The sequence below is a fragment of the Phyllobates terribilis genome, unplaced genomic scaffold (genome assembly GCF_046119375.1).
Source record: "Phyllobates terribilis strain yellow unplaced genomic scaffold, ASM4611937v1 Scaffold_8__6_contigs__length_399053987, whole genome shotgun sequence".
NCBI classification, from domain to species: domain Eukaryota; kingdom Metazoa; phylum Chordata; class Amphibia; order Anura; family Dendrobatidae; genus Phyllobates; species Phyllobates terribilis.
The window spans coordinates 345,443,908-345,455,952 of NW_027362768.1; the positions used below are offsets into that span (position 1 = coordinate 345,443,908).

Genomic DNA, 12,045 nt, shown 5'->3' on the forward strand with positions numbered 1-12,045 from the left:
GGGTGGCACCGTAGTCGGAAACCAATTCTGGTTATCGCTTCTCGGCCTTTTGGCTAAGATCAAGTGTAGTATCTGTTCTTATCAGTTTAATATCTGATACGTCCCCTATCTGGGGACCATATATTAAATGGATTTTTAGAACAGGGAGATGGAAAAAGAGCTTGCTCTGTCCACTCCACGCATTGACCTGGTATTGCAGTATCTCCAGGACTGGTGCACCCCTTCTTTAATGCAGTTTCTAAAATCAGAAAGAATTGAATTCAATGCTTTTTGTTCATTTGGCTTGTTTGTCGGATTTTGGGATGGACTCTTTGGCTTTGCTTTTCTTCTCCTCATTGGATTTTTCATGTTAAAAGTTGCAGAAGCCAGATGACAAGCTCATTTTGGTTCAACTTCAGCAACTGTGCATTGCATTGCCATGTAATGTAATGCAATGCTATCTATCTAGCTCTCCCTCTATACTTCCTTTTGGATAAACAGACATATTAGGCAAGCATTTTGGAGCTTTCACCTAAATAACTACAGGTGGTGAGATAAGCTGCACAATATAATTGACCTTTCAGTATATTGTTGCACACACACCATCTATTTAGCAAATGCCCTTGTTATCAACAGCAGCCTTTTAAACTCACCTGAGCTAACAGGTATGTGAGCTGGTTACTCTGCTGCGCTTAAAATTTCTTTTTTGGTTTGCTACAATGCCTTTTCTGAAACGTTGTCTCCCTCTGCTGGAACACTGACTTCTTTCATTTAATGCCTGCAGACTATAAAAGAGAAACCAACCCAAAAAGTTTGGTTGATTAGTCTGTGGCATTCTTTTAAACTGTTGCTTATGGCGGTCTCTGTGAGCTTCTCAGTGACATTCAGCCATCCAGGTATCCAGCCTGCAGTAGACGGAATGTGGCAATGGAACGCTGGATGCGCGTGTCATAATAGGCTCTGAGCCTTTATATACCTGCGCACAGCAGCAGCCACCTTCAGTCTGCTGCTGGACAGCCAGCAGCAGCAGCAGCAGGAGAGGTAATTAATCAGCAACCCTCCTGCTAAGGGTAGACAGCTGCTCGTTCCACCCCCCCCCCCCGCCTTAATTGGTTCTCCTCCCTTCCAACGGTGTTGAGGCGGGTGGGAACAGCCGGGGGTTGAGGGTACTGTGCTAAAAGAGGTGGAGTTATGCAGATCTAAAACGCGTGGATTGCAGCAGCAGCAAGCCGAAAAGTGCAGGCATGTGAGGGATCTAGAGGTTGACAGCATGTCTTCTTAACGGGAGTCCAGGTGGCCATCTCCACAAATGGACTTTTCAGAATCCTTGGGTGGCACCGTAGTCGGAAACCAATTCTGGTTATCGCTTCTCGGCCTTTTGGCTAAGATCAAGTGTAGTATCTGTTCTTATCAGTTTAATATCTGATACGGCCCCTATCTGGGGACCATATATTAAATGGATTTTTAGAACAGGGAGATGGAAAAAGAGCTTGCTCTGTCCACTCCACGCATTGACCTGGTATTGCAGTATCTCCAGGACCGGTGCACCCCTTCTTTAATGCAGTTTCTAAAATCAGAAAGAATTGAATTCAATGCTTTTTGTTCATTTGGCTTGTTTGTCGGATTTTGGGATGGACTCTTTGGCTTTGCTTTTCTTCTCCTCATTGGATTTTTCATGTTAAAAGTTGCAGAAGCCAGATGACAAGCTCATTTTGGTTCAACTTCAGCAACTGTGCATTGCATTGCCATGTAATGTAATGCAATGCTATCTATCTAGCTCTCCCTCTATACTTCCTTTTGGATAAACAGACATATTAGGCAAGCATTTTGGAGCTTTCACCTAAATAACTACAGGTGGTGAGATAAGCTGCACAATATAATTGACCTTTCAGTATATTGTTGCACACACACCATCTATTTAGCAAATGCCCTTGTTATCAACAGCAGCCTTTTAAACTCACATGAGCTAACAGGTATGTGAGCTGGTTACTCTGCTGCGCTTAAAATTTCTTTTTTGGTTTGCTACAATGCCTTTTCTGAAACGTTGTCTCCCTCTGCTGGAACACTGACTTCTTTCATTTAATGCCTGCAGACTATAAAAGAGAAACCAACCCAAAAAGTTTGGTTGATTAGTCTGTGGCATTCTTTTAAACTGTTGCTTATGGCGGTCTCTGTGAGCTTCTCAGTGACATTCAGCCATCCAGGTATCCCGCCTGCAGTAGACGGAATGTGGCAATGGAACGCTGGCTGCGCGTGTCATAATAGGCTCTGAGCCTTTATATACCTGCGCACAGCAGCAGCCACCTTCAGTCTGCTGCTGGACAGCCAGCAGCAGCAGCAGCAGGAGAGGTAATTAATCAGCAACCCTCCTGCTAAGGGTAGACAGCTGCTCGTTCCACCCCCCCCCGCCTTAATTGGTTCTCCTCCCTTCCAACGGTGTTGAGGCGGGTGGGAACAGCCGGGGGTTGAGGGTACTGTGCTAAAAGAGGTGGAGTTATGCAGATCTAAAACGCGTGGATTGCAGCAGCAGCAAGCCGAAAAGTGCAGGCATGTGAGGGATCTAGAGGTTGACAGCATGTCTTCTTAACGGGAGTCCAGGTGGCCATCTCCACAAATGGACTTTTCAGAATCCTTGGGTGGCACCGTAGTCGGAAACCAATTCTGGTTATCGCTTCTCGGCCTTTTGGCTAAGATCAAGTGTAGTATCTGTTCTTATCAGTTTAATATCTGATACGTCCCCTATCTGGGGACCATATATTAAATGGATTTTTAGAACAGGGAGATGGAAAAAGAGCTTGCTCTGTCCACTCCACGCATTGACCTGGTATTGCAGTATCTCCAGGACCGGTGCACCCCTTCTTTAATGCAGTTTCTAAAATCAGAAAGAATTGAATTCAATGCTTTTTGTTCATTTGGCTTGTTTGTCGGATTTTGGGATGGACTCTTTGGCTTTGCTTTTCTTCTCCTCATTGGATTTTTCATGTTAAAAGTTGCAGAAGCCAGATGACAAGCTCATTTTGGTTCAACTTCAGCAACTGTGCATTGCATTGCCATGTAATGTAATGCAATGCTATCTATCTAGCTCTCCCTCTATACTTCCTTTTGGATAAACAGACATATTAGGCAAGCATTTTGGAGCTTTCACCTAAATAACTACAGGTGGTGAGATAAGCTGCACAATATAATTGACCTTTCAGTATATTGTTGCACACACACCATCTATTTAGCAAATGCCCTTGTTATCAACAGCAGCCTTTTAAACTCACCTGAGCTAACAGGTATGTGAGCTGGTTACTCTGCTGCGCTTAAAATTTCTTTTTTGGTTTGCTACAATGCCTTTTCTGAAACGTTGTCTCCCTCTGCTGGAACACTGACTTCTTTCATTTAATGCCTGCAGACTATAAAAGAGAAACCAACCCAAAAAGTTTGGTTGATTAGTCTGTGGCATTCTTTTAAACTGTTGCTTATGGCGGTCTCTGTGAGCTTCTCAGTGACATTCAGCCATCCAGGTATCCCGCCTGCAGTAGACGGAATGTGGCAATGGAACGCTGGCTGCGCGTGTCATAATAGGCTCTGAGCCTTTATATACCTGCGCACAGCAGCAGCCACCTTCAGTCTGCTGCTGGACAGCCAGCAGCAGCAGCAGCAGGAAAGGTAATTAATCAGCAACCCTCCTGCTAAGGGTAGACAGCTGCTCGTTCCACCCCCCCCCCCCGCCTTAATTGGTTCTCCTCCCTTCCAACGGTGTTGAGGCGGGTGGGAACAGCCGGGGGTTGAGGGTACTGTGCTAAAAGAGGTGGAGTTATGCAGATCTAAAACGCGTGGATTGCAGCAGCAGCAAGCCGAAAAGTGCAGGCATGTGAGGGATCTAGAGGTTGACAGCATGTCTTCTTAACGGGAGTCCAGGTGGCCATCTCCACAAATGGACTTTTCAGAATCCTTGGGTGGCACCGTAGTCGGAAACCAATTCTGGTTATCGCTTCTCGGCCTTTTGGCTAAGATCAAGTGTAGTATCTGTTCTTATCAGTTTAATATCTGATACGTCCCCTATCTGGGGACCATATATTAAATGGATTTTTAGAACAGGGAGATGGAAAAAGAGCTTGCTCTGTCCACTCCACGCATTGACCTGGTATTGCAGTATCTCCAGGACCGGTGCACCCCTTCTTTAATGCAGTTTCTAAAATCAGAAAGAATTGAATTCAATGCTTTTTGTTCATTTGGCTTGTTTGTCGGATTTTGGGATGGACTCTTTGGCTTTGCTTTTCTTCTCCTCATTGGATTTTTCATGTTAAAAGTTGCAGAAGCCAGATGACAAGCTCATTTTGGTTCAACTTCAGCAACTGTGCATTGCATTGCCATGTAATGTAATGCAATGCTATCTATCTAGCTCTCCCTCTATACTTCCTTTTGGATAAACAGACATATTAGGCAAGCATTTTGGAGCTTTCACCTAAATAACTACAGGTGGTGAGATAAGCTGCACAATATAATTGACCTTTCAGTATATTGTTGCACACACACCATCTATTTAGCAAATGCCCTTGTTATCAACAGCAGCCTTTTAAACTCACATGAGCTAACAGGTATGTGAGCTGGTTACTCTGCTGCGCTTAAAATTTCTTTTTTGGTTTGCTACAATGCCTTTTCTGAAACGTTGTCTCCCTCTGCTGGAACACTGACTTCTTTCATTTAATGCCTGCAGACTATAAAAGAGAAACCAACCCAAAAAGTTTGGTTGATTAGTCTGTGGCATTCTTTTAAACTGTTGCTTATGGCGGTCTCTGTGAGCTTCTCAGTGACATTCAGCCATCCAGGTATCCCGCCTGCAGTAGACGGAATGTGGCAATGGAACGCTGGCTGCGCGTGTCATAATAGGCTCTGAGCCTTTATATACCTGCGCACAGCAGCAGCCACCTTCAGTCTGCTGCTGGACAGCCAGCAGCAGCAGCAGCAGGAGAGGTAATTAATCAGCAACCCTCCTGCTAAGGGTAGACAGCTGCTCGTTCCACCCCCCCCCGCCTTAATTGGTTCTCCTCCCTTCCAACGGTGTTGAGGCGGGTGGGAACAGCCGGGGGTTGAGGGTACTGTGCTAAAAGAGGTGGAGTTATGCAGATCTAAAACGCGTGGATTGCAGCAGCAGCAAGCCGAAAAGTGCAGGCATGTGAGGGATCTAGAGGTTGACAGCATGTCTTCTTAACGGGAGTCCAGGTGGCCATCTCCACAAATGGACTTTTCAGAATCCTTGGGTGGCACCGTAGTCGGAAACCAATTCTGGTTATCGCTTCTCGGCCTTTTGGCTAAGATCAAGTGTAGTATCTGTTCTTATCAGTTTAATATCTGATACGTCCCCTATCTGGGGACCATATATTAAATGGATTTTTAGAACAGGGAGATGGAAAAAGAGCTTGCTCTGTCCACTCCACGCATTGACCTGGTATTGCAGTATCTCCAGGACCGGTGCACCCCTTCTTTAATGCAGTTTCTAAAATCAGAAAGAATTGAATTCAATGCTTTTTGTTCATTTGGCTTGTTTGTCGGATTTTGGGATGGACTCTTTGGCTTTGCTTTTCTTCTCCTCATTGGATTTTTCATGTTAAAAGTTGCAGAAGCCAGATGACAAGCTCATTTTGGTTCAACTTCAGCAACTGTGCATTGCATTGCCATGTAATGTAATGCAATGCTATCTATCTAGCTCTCCCTCTATACTTCCTTTTGGATAAACAGACATATTAGGCAAGCATTTTGGAGCTTTCACCTAAATAACTACAGGTGGTGAGATAAGCTGCACAATATAATTGACCTTTCAGTATATTGTTGCACACACACCATCTATTTAGCAAATGCCCTTGTTATCAACAGCAGCCTTTTAAACTCACCTGAGCTAACAGGTATGTGAGCTGGTTACTCTGCTGCGCTTAAAATTTCTTTTTTGGTTTGCTACAATGCCTTTTCTGAAACGTTGTCTCCCTCTGCTGGAACACTGACTTCTTTCATTTAATGCCTGCAGACTATAAAAGAGAAACCAACCCAAAAAGTTTGGTTGATTAGTCTGTGGCATTCTTTTAAACTGTTGCTTATGGCGGTCTCTGTGAGCTTCTCAGTGACATTCAGCCATCCAGGTATCCCGCCTGCAGTAGACGGAATGTGGCAATGGAACGCTGGCTGCGCGTGTCATAATAGGCTCTGAGCCTTTATATACCTGCGCACAGCAGCAGCCACCTTCAGTCTGCTGCTGGACAGCCAGCAGCAGCAGCAGCAGGAAAGGTAATTAATCAGCAACCCTCCTGCTAAGGGTAGACAGCTGCTCGTTCCACCCCCCCCCCGCCTTAATTGGTTCTCCTCCCTTCCAACGGTGTTGAGGCGGGTGGGAACAGCCGGGGGTTGAGGGTACTGTGCTAAAAGAGGTGGAGTTATGCAGATCTAAAACGCGTGGATTGCAGCAGCAGCAAGCCGAAAAGTGCAGGCATGTGAGGGATGTAGAGGTTGACAGCATGTCTTCTTAACGGGAGTCCAGGTGGCAATCTCCACAAATGGACTTTTCAGAATCCTTGGGTGGCACCGTAGTCGGAAACCAATTCTGGTTATCGCTTCTCGGCCTTTTGGCTAAGATCAAGTGTAGTATCTGTTCTTATCAGTTTAATATCTGATACGTCCCCTATCTGGGGACTATATATTAAATGGATTTTTAGAACAGGGAGATGGAAAAAGAGCTTGCTCTGTCCACTCCACGCATTGACCTGGTATTGCAGTATCTCCAGGACCGGTGCACCCCTTCTTTAATGCAGTTTCTAAAATCAGAAAGAATTGAATTCAATGCTTTTTGTTCATTTGGCTTGTTTGTCGGATTTTGGGATGGACTCTTTGGCTTTGCTTTTCTTCTCCTCATTGGATTTTTCATGTTAAAAGTTGCAGAAGCCAGATGACAAGCTCATTTTGGTTCAACTTCAGCAACTGTGCATTGCATTGCCATGTAATGTAATGCAATGCTATCTATCTAGCTCTCCCTCTATACTTCCTTTTGGATAAACAGACATATTAGGCAAGCATTTTGGAGCTTTCACCTAAATAACTACAGGTGGTGAGATAAGCTGCACAATATAATTGACCTTTCAGTATATTGTTGCACACACACCATCTATTTAGCAAATGCCCTTGTTATCAACAGCAGCCTTTTAAACTCACCTGAGCTAACAGGTATGTGAGCTGGTTACTCTGCTGCGCTTAAAATTTCTTTTTTGGTTTGCTACAATGCCTTTTCTGAAACGTTGTCTCCCTCTGCTGGAACACTGACTTCTTTCATTTAATGCCTGCAGACTATAAAAGAGAAACCAACCCAAAAAGTTTGGTTGATTAGTCTGTGGCATTCTTTTAAACTGTTGCTTATGGCGGTCTCTGTGAGCTTCTCAGTGACATTCAGCCATCCAGGTATCCCGCCTGCAGTAGACGGAATGTGGCAATGGAACGCTGGCTGCGCGTGTCATAATAGGCTCTGAGCCTTTATATACCTGCGCACAGCAGCAGCCACCTTCAGTCTGCTGCTGGACAGCCAGCAGCAGCAGCAGCAGGAGAGGTAATTAATCAGCAACCCTCCTGCTAAGGGTAGACAGCTGCTCGTTCCACCCCCCCCCCCCCCCGCCTTAATTGGTTCTCCTCCCTTCCAACGGTGTTGAGGCGGGTGGGAACAGCCGGGGGTTGAGGGTACTGTGCTAAAAGAGGTGGAGTTATGCAGATCTAAAACGCGTGGATTGCAGCAGCAGCAAGCCGAAAAGTGCAGGCATGTGAGGGATCTAGAGGTTGACAGCATGTCTTCTTAACGGGAGTCCAGGTGGCCATCTCCACAAATGGACTTTTCAGAATCCTTGGGTGGCACCGTAGTCGGAAACCAATTCTGGTTATCGCTTCTCGGCCTTTTGGCTAAGATCAAGTGTAGTATCTGTTCTTATCAGTTTAATATCTGATACGTCCCCTATCTGGGGACCATATATTAAATGGATTTTTAGAACAGGGAGATGGAAAAAGAGCTTGCTCTGTCCACTCCACGCATTGACCTGTTATTGCAGTATCTCCAGGACCGGTGCACCCCTTCTTTAATGCAGTTTCTAAAATCAGAAAGAATTGAATTCAATGCTTTTTGTTCATTTGGCTTGTTTGTCGGATTTTGGGATGGACTCTTTGGCTTTGCTTTTCTTCTCCTCATTGGATTTTTCATGTTAAAAGTTGCAGAAGCCAGATGACAAGCTCATTTTGGTTCAACTTCAGCAACTGTGCATTGCATTGCCATGTAATGTAATGCAATGCTATCTATCTAGCTCTCCCTCTATACTTCCTTTTGGATAAACAGACATATTAGGCAAGCATTTTGGAGCTTTCACCTAAATAACTACAGGTGGTGAGATAAGCTGCACAATATAATTGACCTTTCAGTATATTGTTGCACACACACCATCTATTTAGCAAATGCCCTTGTTATCAACAGCAGCCTTTTAAACTCACCTGAGCTAACAGGTATGTGAGCTGGTTACTCTGCTGCGCTTAAAATTTCTTTTTTGGTTTGCTACAATGCCTTTTCTGAAACGTTGTCTCCCTCTGCTGGAACACTGACTTCTTTCATTTAATGCCTGCAGACTATAAAAGAGAAACCAACCCAAAAAGTTTGGTTGATTAGTCTGTGGCATTCTTTTAAACTGTTGCTTATGGCGGTCTCTGTGAGCTTCTCAGTGACATTCAGCCATCCAGGTATCCCGCCTGCAGTAGACGGAATGTGGCAATGGAACGCTGGCTGCGCGTGTCATAATAGGCTCTGAGCCTTTATATACCTGCGCACAGCAGCAGCCACCTTCAGTCTGCTGCTGGACAGCCAGCAGCAGCAGCAGCAGGAGAGGTAATTAATCAGCAACCCTCCTGCTAAGGGTAGACAGCTGCTCGTTCCACCACCCCCCCCCCGCCTTAATTGGTTCTCCTCCCTTCCAACGATGTTGAGGCGGGTGGGAACAGCCGGGGGTTGAGGGTACTGTGCTAAAAGAGGTGGAGTTATGCAGATCTAAAACGCGTGGATTGCAGCAGCAGCAAGCCGAAAAGTGCAGGCATGTGAGGGATCTAGAGGTTGACAGCATGTCTTCTTAACGGGAGTCCAGGTGGCCATCTCCACAAATGGACTTTTCAGAATCCTTGGGTGGCACCGTAGTCGGAAACCAATTCTGGTTATCGCTTCTCGGCCTTTTGGCTAAGATCAAGTGTAGTATCTGTTCTTATCAGTTTAATATCTGATACGTCCCCTATCTGGGGACCATATATTAAATGGATTTTTAGAACAGGGAGATGGAAAAAGAGCTTGCTCTGTCCACTCCACGCATTGACCTGGTATTGCAGTATCTCCAGGACCGGTGCACCCCTTCTTTAATGCAGTTTCTAAAATCAGAAAGAATTGAATTCAATGCTTTTTGTTCATTTGGCTTGTTTGTCGGATTTTGGGATGGACTCTTTGGCTTTGCTTTTCTTCTCCTCATTGGATTTTTCATGTTAAAAGTTGCAGAAGCCAGATGACAAGCTCATTTTGGTTCAACTTCAGCAACTGTGCATTGCATTGCCATGTAATGTAATGCAATGCTATCTATCTAGCTCTCCCTCTATACTTCCTTTTGGATAAACAGACATATTAGGCAAGCATTTTGGAGCTTTCACCTAAATAACTACAGGTGGTGAGATAAGCTGCACAATATAATTGACCTTTCAGTATATTGTTGCACACACACCATCTATTTAGCAAATGCCCTTGTTATCAACAGCAGCCTTTTAAACTCACCTGAGCTAACAGGTATGTGAGCTGGTTACTCTGCTGCGCTTAAAATTTCTTTTTTGGTTTGCTACAATGCCTTTTCTGAAACGTTGTCTCCCTCTGCTGGAACACTGACTTCTTTCATTTAATGCCTGCAGACTATAAAAGAGAAACCAACCCAAAAAGTTTGGTTGATTAGTCTGTGGCATTCTTTTAAACTGTTGCTTATGGCGGTCTCTGTGAGCTTCTCAGTGACATTCAGCCATCCAGGTATCCCGCCTGCAGTAGACGGAATGTGGCAATGGAACGCTGGCTGCGCGTGTCATAATAGGCTCTGAGCCTTTATATACCTGCGCACAGCAGCAGCCACCTTCAGTCTGCTGCTGGACAGCCAGCAGCAGCAGCAGCAGGAGAGGTAATTAATCAGCAACCCTCCTGCTAAGGGTAGACAGCTGCTCGTTCCACCACCCCCCCCCCGCCTTAATTGGTTCTCCTCCCTTCCAACGATGTTGAGGCGGGTGGGAACAGCCGGGTTTGAGGGTACTGTGCTAAAAGAGGTGGAGTTATGCAGATCTAAAACGCGTGGATTGCAGCAGCAGCAAGCCGAAAAGTGCAGGCATGTGAGGGATCTAGAGGTTGACAGCATGTCTTCTTAACGGGAGTCCAGGTGGCCATCTCCACAAATGGACTTTTCAGAATCCTTGGGTGGCACCGTAGTCGGAAACCAATTCTGGTTATCGCTTCTCGGCCTTTTGGCTAAGATCAAGTGTAGTATCTGTTCTTATCAGTTTAATATCTGATACGTCCCCTATCTGGGGACCATATATTAAATGGATTTTTAGAACAGGGAGATGGAAAAAGAGCTTGCTCTGTCCACTCCACGCATTGACCTGGTATTGCAGTATCTCCAGGACCGGTGCACCCCTTCTTTAATGCAGTTTCTAAAATCAGAAAGAATTGAATTCAATGCTTTTTGTTCATTTGGCTTGTTTGTCGGATTTTGGGATGGACTCTTTGGCTTTGCTTTTCTTCTCCTCATTGGATTTTTCATGTTAAAAGTTGCAGAAGCCAGATGACAAGCTCATTTTGGTTCAACTTCAGCAACTGTGCATTGCATTGCCATGTAATGTAATGCAATGCTATCTATCTAGCTCTCCCTCTATACTTCCTTTTGGATAAACAGACATATTAGGCAAGCATTTTGGAGCTTTCACCTAAATAACTACAGGTGGTGAGATAAGCTGCACAATATAATTGACCTTTCAGTATATTGTTGCACACACACCATCTATTTAGCAAATGCCCTTGTTATCAACAGCAGCCTTTTAAACTCACCTGAGCTAACAGGTATGTGAGCTGGTTACTCTGCTGCGCTTAAAATTTCTTTTTTGGTTTGCTACAATGCCTTTTCTGAAACGTTGTCTCCCTCTGCTGGAACACTGACTTCTTTCATTTAATGCCTGCAGACTATAAAAGAGAAACCAACCCAAAAAGTTTGGTTGATTAGTCTGTGGCATTCTTTTAAACTGTTGCTTATGGCGGTCTCTGTGAGCTTCTCAGTGACATTCAGCCATCCAGGTATCCCGCCTGCAGTAGACGGAATGTGGCAATGGAACGCTGGCTGCGCGTGTCATAATAGGCTCTGAGCCTTTATATACCTGCGCACAGCAGCAGCCACCTTCAGTCTGCTGCTGGACAGCCAGCAGCAGCAGCAGCAGGAGAGGTAATTAATCAGCAACCCTCCTGCTAAGGGTAGACAGCTGCTCGTTCCACCCCCCCCCCCCGCCTTAATTGGTTCTCCTCCCTTCCAACGGTGTTGAGGCGGGTGGGAACAGCCGGGGGTTGAGGGTACTGTGCTAAAAGAGGTGGAGTTATGCAGATCTAAAACGCGTGGATTGCAGCAGCAGCAAGCCGAAAAGTGCAGGCATGTGAGGGATCTAGAGGTTGACAGCATGTCTTCTTAACGGGAGTCCAGGTGGCAATCTCCACAAATGGACTTTTCAGAATCCTTGGGTGGCACCGTAGTCGGAAACCAATTCTGGTTATCGCTTCTCGGCCTTTTGGCTAAGATCAAGTGTAGTATCTGTTCTTATCAGTTTAATATCTGATACGTCCCCTATCTGGGGACCACATATTAAATGGATTTTTAGAACAGGGAGATGGAAAAAGAGCTTGCTCTGTCCACTCCACGCATTGACCTGGTATTGCAGTATCTCCAGGATCGGTGCACCCCTTCTTTAATGCAGTTTCTAAAATCAGAAAGAATTGAATTCAATGCTTTTTGTTCA

General features: G+C 45.2%; 10 non-coding genes across 10 annotated transcripts; all 10 read left to right on the forward strand.

The window, feature by feature from the left end:
* Positions 1-33: 33 nt before the first annotated feature.
* LOC141159568 (U2 spliceosomal RNA) lies at positions 34-224 on the forward strand. Its single transcript, XR_012249572.1, has one exon. It is a non-coding gene; the product is annotated as a U2 spliceosomal RNA (small nuclear RNA).
* Positions 225-1,341: 1,117 nt separating this feature from the next.
* LOC141159856 (U2 spliceosomal RNA) lies at positions 1,342-1,532 on the forward strand. Its single transcript, XR_012249851.1, has one exon. It is a non-coding gene; the product is annotated as a U2 spliceosomal RNA (small nuclear RNA).
* A 1,114-nt stretch (positions 1,533-2,646) lies between these two features.
* LOC141159612 (U2 spliceosomal RNA) lies at positions 2,647-2,837 on the forward strand. Its single transcript, XR_012249615.1, has one exon. It is a non-coding gene; the product is annotated as a U2 spliceosomal RNA (small nuclear RNA).
* A 1,117-nt stretch (positions 2,838-3,954) lies between these two features.
* LOC141159623 (U2 spliceosomal RNA) lies at positions 3,955-4,145 on the forward strand. Its single transcript, XR_012249626.1, has one exon. It is a non-coding gene; the product is annotated as a U2 spliceosomal RNA (small nuclear RNA).
* Positions 4,146-5,259: 1,114 nt separating this feature from the next.
* On the forward strand, positions 5,260-5,450 carry LOC141159634 (U2 spliceosomal RNA). The gene has a single exon (XR_012249637.1). It is a non-coding gene; the product is annotated as a U2 spliceosomal RNA (small nuclear RNA).
* A 1,115-nt stretch (positions 5,451-6,565) lies between these two features.
* On the forward strand, positions 6,566-6,756 carry LOC141158864 (U2 spliceosomal RNA). The gene has a single exon (XR_012248885.1). It is a non-coding gene; the product is annotated as a U2 spliceosomal RNA (small nuclear RNA).
* A 1,120-nt stretch (positions 6,757-7,876) lies between these two features.
* On the forward strand, positions 7,877-8,067 carry LOC141159923 (U2 spliceosomal RNA). The gene has a single exon (XR_012249915.1). It is a non-coding gene; the product is annotated as a U2 spliceosomal RNA (small nuclear RNA).
* Positions 8,068-9,185: 1,118 nt separating this feature from the next.
* On the forward strand, positions 9,186-9,376 carry LOC141159645 (U2 spliceosomal RNA). The gene has a single exon (XR_012249648.1). It is a non-coding gene; the product is annotated as a U2 spliceosomal RNA (small nuclear RNA).
* Positions 9,377-10,493: 1,117 nt separating this feature from the next.
* Positions 10,494-10,684, forward strand: LOC141159656 (U2 spliceosomal RNA). The gene has a single exon (XR_012249659.1). It is a non-coding gene; the product is annotated as a U2 spliceosomal RNA (small nuclear RNA).
* A 1,117-nt stretch (positions 10,685-11,801) lies between these two features.
* LOC141159404 (U2 spliceosomal RNA) lies at positions 11,802-11,992 on the forward strand. The gene has a single exon (XR_012249411.1). It is a non-coding gene; the product is annotated as a U2 spliceosomal RNA (small nuclear RNA).
* The last annotated feature ends 53 nt before the right edge of the window (positions 11,993-12,045 follow it).